The sequence below is a fragment of the Polyergus mexicanus genome, unplaced genomic scaffold (assembly GCF_030449975.1).
Source record: "Polyergus mexicanus isolate NDT 795.1 unplaced genomic scaffold, iyPolMexi1.0 SCAF_2, whole genome shotgun sequence".
In the NCBI taxonomy this organism is placed as follows: domain Eukaryota; kingdom Metazoa; phylum Arthropoda; class Insecta; order Hymenoptera; family Formicidae; genus Polyergus; species Polyergus mexicanus.
Window position 1 is genome coordinate 10,727,956 of NW_027223322.1, and position 7,968 is coordinate 10,735,923.

Here is a 7,968-nt window from a genome sequence, read left to right on the forward strand (position 1 = left end):
TTTTACTCTTGACAAGTTCTATTACTTATCTTGGTATAAATATAGAAAAAAAAAAATATTTGTAAAATTTGAAACTATGTGTATTAGCGTTCATACAATTTGCGACGTTAATAGTATATGCGTCGTTAAAACGAGGGATGGGAAGGTTTCGCGCTAGACAAAGAGAAGAACGAGAGAGGAAAGAAAGAAGGAGATAGCCGGCAGAGATCCTGGGATCTCCTCTTCTCTCCGATATAACGCCTTATAAAGAATAAAGCCACGGGCGCGAGGGCGAGCGGAGAATTTATTGAGGTTGTCTGGCGAAACTAAGGGGATCAGAAGCAGCAATGATTTTCAATTTTCGAATCCACTTCGCGGCCGTTCCTTCGTTCTCCTTCGACTCGGCGGGAAGAGATCAGATCGACATATCTGGTTCACGTGTAACGTATACAGGATAGACGTAATCCCGCCCGCGGGAAAAACCCCTTCTCTCGCTTCTCTCCGTTTCGTTTTATCCTATCGGTCGGATTTCGGATTCCGCGCGCGCTTGTTAGAAGATAAAGACATCGCTTCGACGATCTCATTTACTTCGTTGGTCTAATTTAAATAATTCTTGCACTCTGATTGCAAGATTAGGGACTCATTTCCGAAATCCATAATAATCGTATTAAGAAATGCGAATCGTAACAAAGTTATCAAATGACAAATCTAAGATTGATCTCCTCAAATAAGGCATTATATATTTCCGCATTATAATTGTAAGTTTATTCTTTTTCAATAAAGATTCAATAATGATTACAAATATTTCACGCACATTACGAAATATTAACATAGAGATAAAAACATAATAAATAAAAGAAATACAAATAGATACTTGTTGTACGAGAAAAATCATATGTTAAGCATTTAATTGGAATAGGACGGAAAGATAGAAAAAGAAATAAGGAATGAAAGAACTGGATCAAGTTTAATTGTAAAATGATCGTCTAATAATTGTCAAGTTTAACGCTATCTCGCAAGTTGAGTTAATTTCCGAGGGATTATATATCCCAAAAATTTTTTCTCATTGTATTTGCCAGAAATAAATGACAATAACTATTATAGTCTTTTTCTCATTTCTGTATATATTCATAAAATTTTAATTACTACGCATTTTTTGAAATGCGTTTATTGCATACTATCGAATTAAAAAGTAATTAAATCGAGCTATTAAATTGTGCAAAGATAAAGAGTAAAGAAATTATAATAAAAAATTGTAGAATCTCTATATACAAGCTTTAAGATCTGACAAAAACAAATTTATTTCGATGCGTGTATACTTTTTATTACTGTTGAATCAACAGACCAGAATCACACATATTTATATAAAGTTAAAGATATATTTAATGAGCAATATTATTCGCGAGAAAAGGTGTATATAATGGTGAAAGTTAAATTTTCCAATTGTTATTTCTCTTTCGTTTGTCGTGAGACATTACCATGTACACTTTTCATCAAGCTTCAGACAAAGGAGCTTACCACTTGGGAAAACCGCAAAAATTTCGGGAAATTTCCGTTTTGGGAATTCTGCTTGTGTAGCGAGCCCGAAAATAGAGCGAAATGCTAAACGACGATTCGATCGGTGGCACGTGGCGGCCGGTGCCGTGAAAGGCGAAGACGCGAAAATGATCGGGGAGCGGCGCGGTCCCTAATGGAATTATAAATTCAATACCGGCCGGCGCGGCGCACCTGAGTCTGTTTCCTGGTATCCGGGTAGATTTTCTCGCTCTGGATGCTCGTGTATGTGTGTGTGCGCGCGCGCGTGTGTGTGCGTGTGGATAGCGCGTTCCGTTAGTAGTATTCGTAGGCAGATAGTGACTCGCGTACTCGTGTATCGCTGCCGCCGTCGTAATTGCCATCCTAATAATTGTCATGGTGCACGCGCAGCATACCGCAGTCTGTGTCCTGCACCGCGTGTGTTTCCAGGGTAAATGATGGCCCGCTATCCAATCTACGTTCATCGAACGAAACCGCGTAACCGGCCGAAGATTAGTCGCATATGTGGCAGCGTATGTGTGTATGCGTATAAGCGCTCGCATGAATCACCCGCGGCGCGTTTCTAATTGCGGATATTATTACCGCGCGAGAGAGAATCGATCGTTGATGAAAATGAGAGAAAGCGGGAGAGAGAAAGAGGAATGAAAACTGTCAAACTTTGTAATTTAATCTGAGATTTTTTAGAAGCACTTTATTTATTTTAGACTAGTCTTAATTATATATATATATATATATATATATATATATTGCTTCTTTATATGCATATATATTTTATAATAAAGATAAGTTTATCATATATGTTAAAGATAGAGAAAAAAAGGAAATTTATTGCTTCTTTTGCCATGTAAAGGAATCATGTTGGTGTAATAGTATTATATGTCAGATAATTGAATACTTATTATATGATTACGTGGCGATGCGAGTGAAGAAGAAAATTAGCGAATTTGTTGACTCACTACATTATACTGCATATTCATTACTATTACATATTATTACATAAAATCACGTGAATTATTAGATACTTGATAAACTCGTTGGATGTAACGAATATGGGAATATGAATATTATTAGAGTTACTAGAGCAAATAAACATCGGTAAACCCCTAAAATAATTTAATCAAATTAACAATTTTGTCAATTAAAGATTTAAGAGAGATCATTTATGTTCACAATAATTTGATAAAACGCATCACACAAGTACAAAAAAATGTCTATAAAATTGTCTATAAAATATAACATAAAATCTTATAAAATTTTCTCTTCATTAATTGCATTTTAAATATTGTTTGCGTGTAAATGATGGAATTATGTCCGACATCATCATCTTTATATCCAACATATGTCCTTGATATAATCGTGCATTTCAGTGTATTTAACAAACGCAGCCCTCGATGCGTTCCAATACTACACTGTCTGGTTAAATCGAACAAATTGCTAGATCTCTATTTTTTTTGTTGCTTCAAAATCAACGCCGCGTATAGATATTTCTATCTTCAAATAGCTCGTGTGCGTCAGGTCATATCCTTTACTACAGTCGTATTATCGGGATTGGGCTCGCCTCCTTCTGCTCTCCCCGCTCACCCTCTTTGCCAACCGGCCATCAGCCCCACCCCCCCCCTCCCCGCGCCACCTCTCCTCTCTCCCTCTCTACGGTTCTGTAGCCCCAATCACACCGGCAGCCGCTAAGTGCGATCCATTACGCGTAATGGAATGCGCCAATTATAACATTTGCTGAATAATTGGCGGACGCTCGGCTGCGCCTGCCGATGGTTACAGGCCGGCACACAGGGTATATACGCAGAGGTGGCTGAAAGGGATAACGCGGGTGAGTGGGATGGAAGTAGCCGATGGGTGGGTGGTTGTGTGGCGGCCGCGCTCGATACTCGCGCGCATATATGTATACGTACACGTATACACGCGGGTTGCACGGCAAACATCAAATAAATCATTTAATAAATTTTGCGGAAGTGGTGGTGGTGGTGATGGTGGCGGCGGCGGTGCTGGTGGTGGTAATGATAAACTCTAAAAGGCTAGTCCGTTATTTTGTAGCGACGTCCACGAGGGCCGTCAATGACGGTTAATTTTTTGTTTTCTGTTTTTCTTCTTCTCCCAATTTATTGATGCGACATATAATAATGACGATTAAATAATTATATTTATTATTATTTATTTTTTTTTTTTTAATTTTTATTCGAGAAATAGGATATAATAAATATCAATATTTCTCTCCCGATACTTTCTAAGAGAATACATTGCAGAAGAGGATTAGTAGAAATATAGAAAATAAAGAAAATGGAAAAAGACTCGAGAACGAGGGACGCTTGACATAAGATCAATATCGTAGCAACACGATTAAGATAATTTATAAAAAATAGTATAATTTGCAATAAAGTGTGAATAATGATGTCTTACGAGACAGAAGCAGAAAAATAATATAAAAATAAAACAGACAAGCTATATTAAAAAAAAATATAAGGCTAGACAATAACGAAAATTATTCTTTATAAATATTTCTTTGAAATGTAACTTATATTTCCACGAAATATTATATATATATATATATAGATAAAGCAATTAACAAGGCAAAAAAAAAATAAAAAATTATGGTAAATATGACTCATTTAAAAAAAAAAAACTATATTAAAAATCTATGTTACAACTACAGTATTCCTGTCATATTTCTGCAGTATTAAATAAAAAAACATATTTTTTATATACACACGATTCTATAATGAATATTTTTATAGAACGCGCGCATCGTTCAATTTCCCGCTCTGACTCTGAAAATATTACGCGTGTTTTAAAACATACACGCTCCACTAGTAACGCAATTTTTCAATTATATCAATTAACTCTTCAAACATTTACATTGCTCTCTCTCTCTCTCTCTCTCTCTCTCTCTCTCTCTCTCTTTCTCTTTCTCTTTCTCTCGAGCATCCGCGCAGGTTTTTTTTTTCGTCTCCACTTCTACAGATTTCGCGTCGCGACAGCGCGTAGATAAACTTAATCTACAAAAAAAAAAAAAAAAAAAAAGGAAAATGAAACGAGCCGCGTGTTACAACAAATCCGATCTGAGAACGTCAAAGAGCGCGGCGCGATTAGGATCCTCATGCGAAATTGATGCTAACTGGTTAATCCGGCTGTATTTACGAAGAGTAAATGAAGCGTCGGTGTATTTTCACTTCCCCTCTCTCTCTCTCTCTCTCCCCCGTAACGTCAGATATCCGGTATAATATCCCGCCCTCCGTCCGCGCGCGGCGAACACACACAACATCGGCACCGTCGTTGGGGATGCGTAAAAACGGACGCTTGTGTACACGCTGACGTATGTGCAGTCTGTAATCGAGTTATGCACGCCGCATTTTTCCATCAGCCCAGGCTCTCCCGTCGATCAAAGTGCACGCGGGAGCGAGGAGAAAAGGGGGAGGGGAGGGGTATACATAAAATGTCAGTAATGCATCCCAGTGTGTATAAAATGCGCTACTCGCGTTCGCGCAACGTGATACATCAAACGGTTTATAAATCAAAACTTATAAAAAATTTTTGCGTATATGATATTACGTGCGATATAACGCCGCGCGTTTTCAGCGTTTACTATGCCGGGGCGCGCAATTAACGCTCTCGATATACGTATAACTCGTTCCCACCCGAAAATATTTTCGATAGTATAAGTAATCGAGCCGATCGTTCGCTTCATTTGTGTCGCCCGTCTATATAAAATGTCGAGAGTTTTTGAAAGTGTTATAATAAACACCATTGTGCTTGTTATGCGTAGCATTTTTAGATATTTATAGATAGAGGACGTTCTATTGTTGGTAAATTTATTTTTATTGACGTTTCGGACATAAGATTAAAGAATTAATTCTCTCGATTTTAACTTTAATGATTCCTCGAATATATAAAGAGTCTATTTATTATTTATTATATTTATATATTATTATAATTTTCTATATAAATATAAAGTCAATGAGTTGTATAATTGACATTATGATACAACAAAGTTGGCATTATAATTATATCTCTCACAAGCGTTTTTTATTAAATAAATTATTTCGGAATATGCACTATGTAACCGTCTATGTATAAAATATTTCTTGACTTTCTTTATAATGTATGTTTGTAATTTATGTATATTAAAAGATCTCTTTGAATATTGCTTTTTTACATTAGTTTACATAATCCATGGAAAATGATATATAAAAAGGAAGCCAAAGCAGATCTGAAATCGTATTAAAAAATATTTGGGATGGTAAAAGAAGAGAATATTAGTAAATATATATCTAAATTAATTAATAATCTTTCCTACACCCTGTTCTCTATAAATGCAAATTTATTTTCATTTTATATTATTACAATGCATCTGTGTATTATCAATGTATCTGTGCAATTATTTAAAAGTTTATATTCTCTCAAAATAATTTTGATTTTTATATTATAGAAAGCATATATAGGCTTCTGAGTTACATTTTTAATTACGTAGAAGTTGCTTTTAATTCGAGAAATGTCATGTTAAAGTGTAAAATTTTTTTTAAGTATAAAAGTATAAAAAATTTTAAGGTATCAAAACTTGTCATATAATTTGAAATTCAGGCGATTCAGAAACCTATATTTTATAATACAAATTGTAAAAATCAAACCAAATCATGCTTTTATAAATTATTATCAAAACTGTTATAAATAAAATAGCAACAATTTTAGAATACAAAGTTTCTATTTAACTTTCTTTGTAATGTTCATATCTCTTGGACAAAGATTGAATACAAGAATTCGTGCAATCTGTATGTATTCATATGTATAAATATTTTAACTACATTAATGTGTATATTATCCATATAATATTTTTATGCTCTTACACACATAATTCAAATTTTTTAAGTTTGTTAAAATATACGATAATAACTATATATACGAGAATAGAAAATGAAATTAAATCTCAAACAATAAAATCTTAACAACAAGAATACAAATGATATGAGATATTTTACTATTGCATTTTTTTATCACTGCAAATTTAAAGTTTCATATAATAATCGAGAAAAAAGATTTTATCCTTTTTAAATTCTTTTCTAATATGTATTCCGTTACTTATATGCACACATTAATATATCTGATATAATTTTTACTGATCCATTAAAGAAGCTGATCCAGCCTTTAAGTGAAATAGAAAATAATTTGGTACTCACCGATACGATGCGCGATGAAAAGATTGGTCTGTAAAATACAAATATCCACATTATTGTATATATATAAATTATATAAAAAAGCAGTGATTAAAAAGTGATCAATATTTTAAAAAAATATTTATTATGCATAAATTAAATGTTTTATTTAAATAATATTTTTTTTAACACAAGTTTAATAAAAGAAAGATAACAAAATTTCCCCGATAAATTTGATTAGATACAAATTTTTATAAAGTTTTATTGTATATATAAACAAAAATTTCTAATTGATATTCTAAATAATATAAATAACATAATAATAATATAAATAAAATATAAATATATAAATAATATAATATAATTAATACATATAAAATATATATTTTTTATACTTTATTTTGTGAATAATTGCCGTATACCTTAAAAGAGTATATCCCAAGATTATAATAATAAACCATTCTTTTATTTATTCTCTCTCTCTCTCTCTCTCTCTCTCTCTCTCTCTCTCTCTCTTTCTTTTACACTCTTCAAGTAACAAATATTATAATAAATTAAGTATGATGTTAATTACTCACCCGCACGCGATTGCTTCGCCGTCATGTCCGATGCTTTTCCTTCCTCTGAGCTTTCTCCTCCTTTCTCTTTATTGTCCCTTCACTTTGTCAACACTCACTCGCAGAAGCACCACATATATTGCGATCGCGCGTACAATAATACGACGATCGCGTGACACTTTGTACTAATTTGTACGACACTTCAAACGTTAATCACGCGCGACGCGCCCTTTATTACATCGAGGCGAAAGAATAATGTGAAAAAAGGATAACGGAAAAAGATTGCGCGAAGCTATGCGCGCCACCTGTACGACTAATTGAACGAACGGCGCAGGGAATTCGAAAATTGCGCGACCAATTTCACGCGTCACCCGCCGCGGCGACCTGTTGCTCCTAGTACTGGCACTTTCGTAGACTATCTGCACTTTAAATAAATAGGTCTTTAAATAAATACGCGTTCGCGTGTTTTACAGACTGATTACTGTCTTGTATTATAATATAAGAGAATATATGCAAGTCAAAATTCGTGGTAAATATCCGCGGAGGGTACAATATGAGAAATATGATCATCACTTCACTCGAATTGCTCGTACGATATAGATTTCGATTGAATTAATTACATATTCTATCTAATTGTCGATATATAAATACTGAATGTATGCTACGTGATTGATAAATGTTATAATATATAAGATTAATTTGAAAATACAGCACCCCAACTCTTGTTCCAAGTCTTA

At 33.8% G+C, this 7,968-nt stretch overlaps 1 long non-coding RNA gene across 1 annotated transcript in view; it reads right to left on the minus strand.

Annotated features, from left to right (window-relative positions):
* Positions 1-7,705, minus strand: part of LOC138942290 (uncharacterized) — a 46,420-nt gene extending 38,715 nt beyond the window's left edge. Inside the window, exons 1-2 of the long non-coding RNA XR_011448286.1 lie at positions 7,253-7,705; positions 6,699-6,726 (exon numbers count right to left, since the gene is read on the minus strand). This is a non-coding gene — a long non-coding RNA (uncharacterized lncRNA). The remainder of the gene's footprint in view (positions 1-6,698; positions 6,727-7,252) is intronic.
* Between the last annotated feature and the right edge of the window lie 263 nt (positions 7,706-7,968).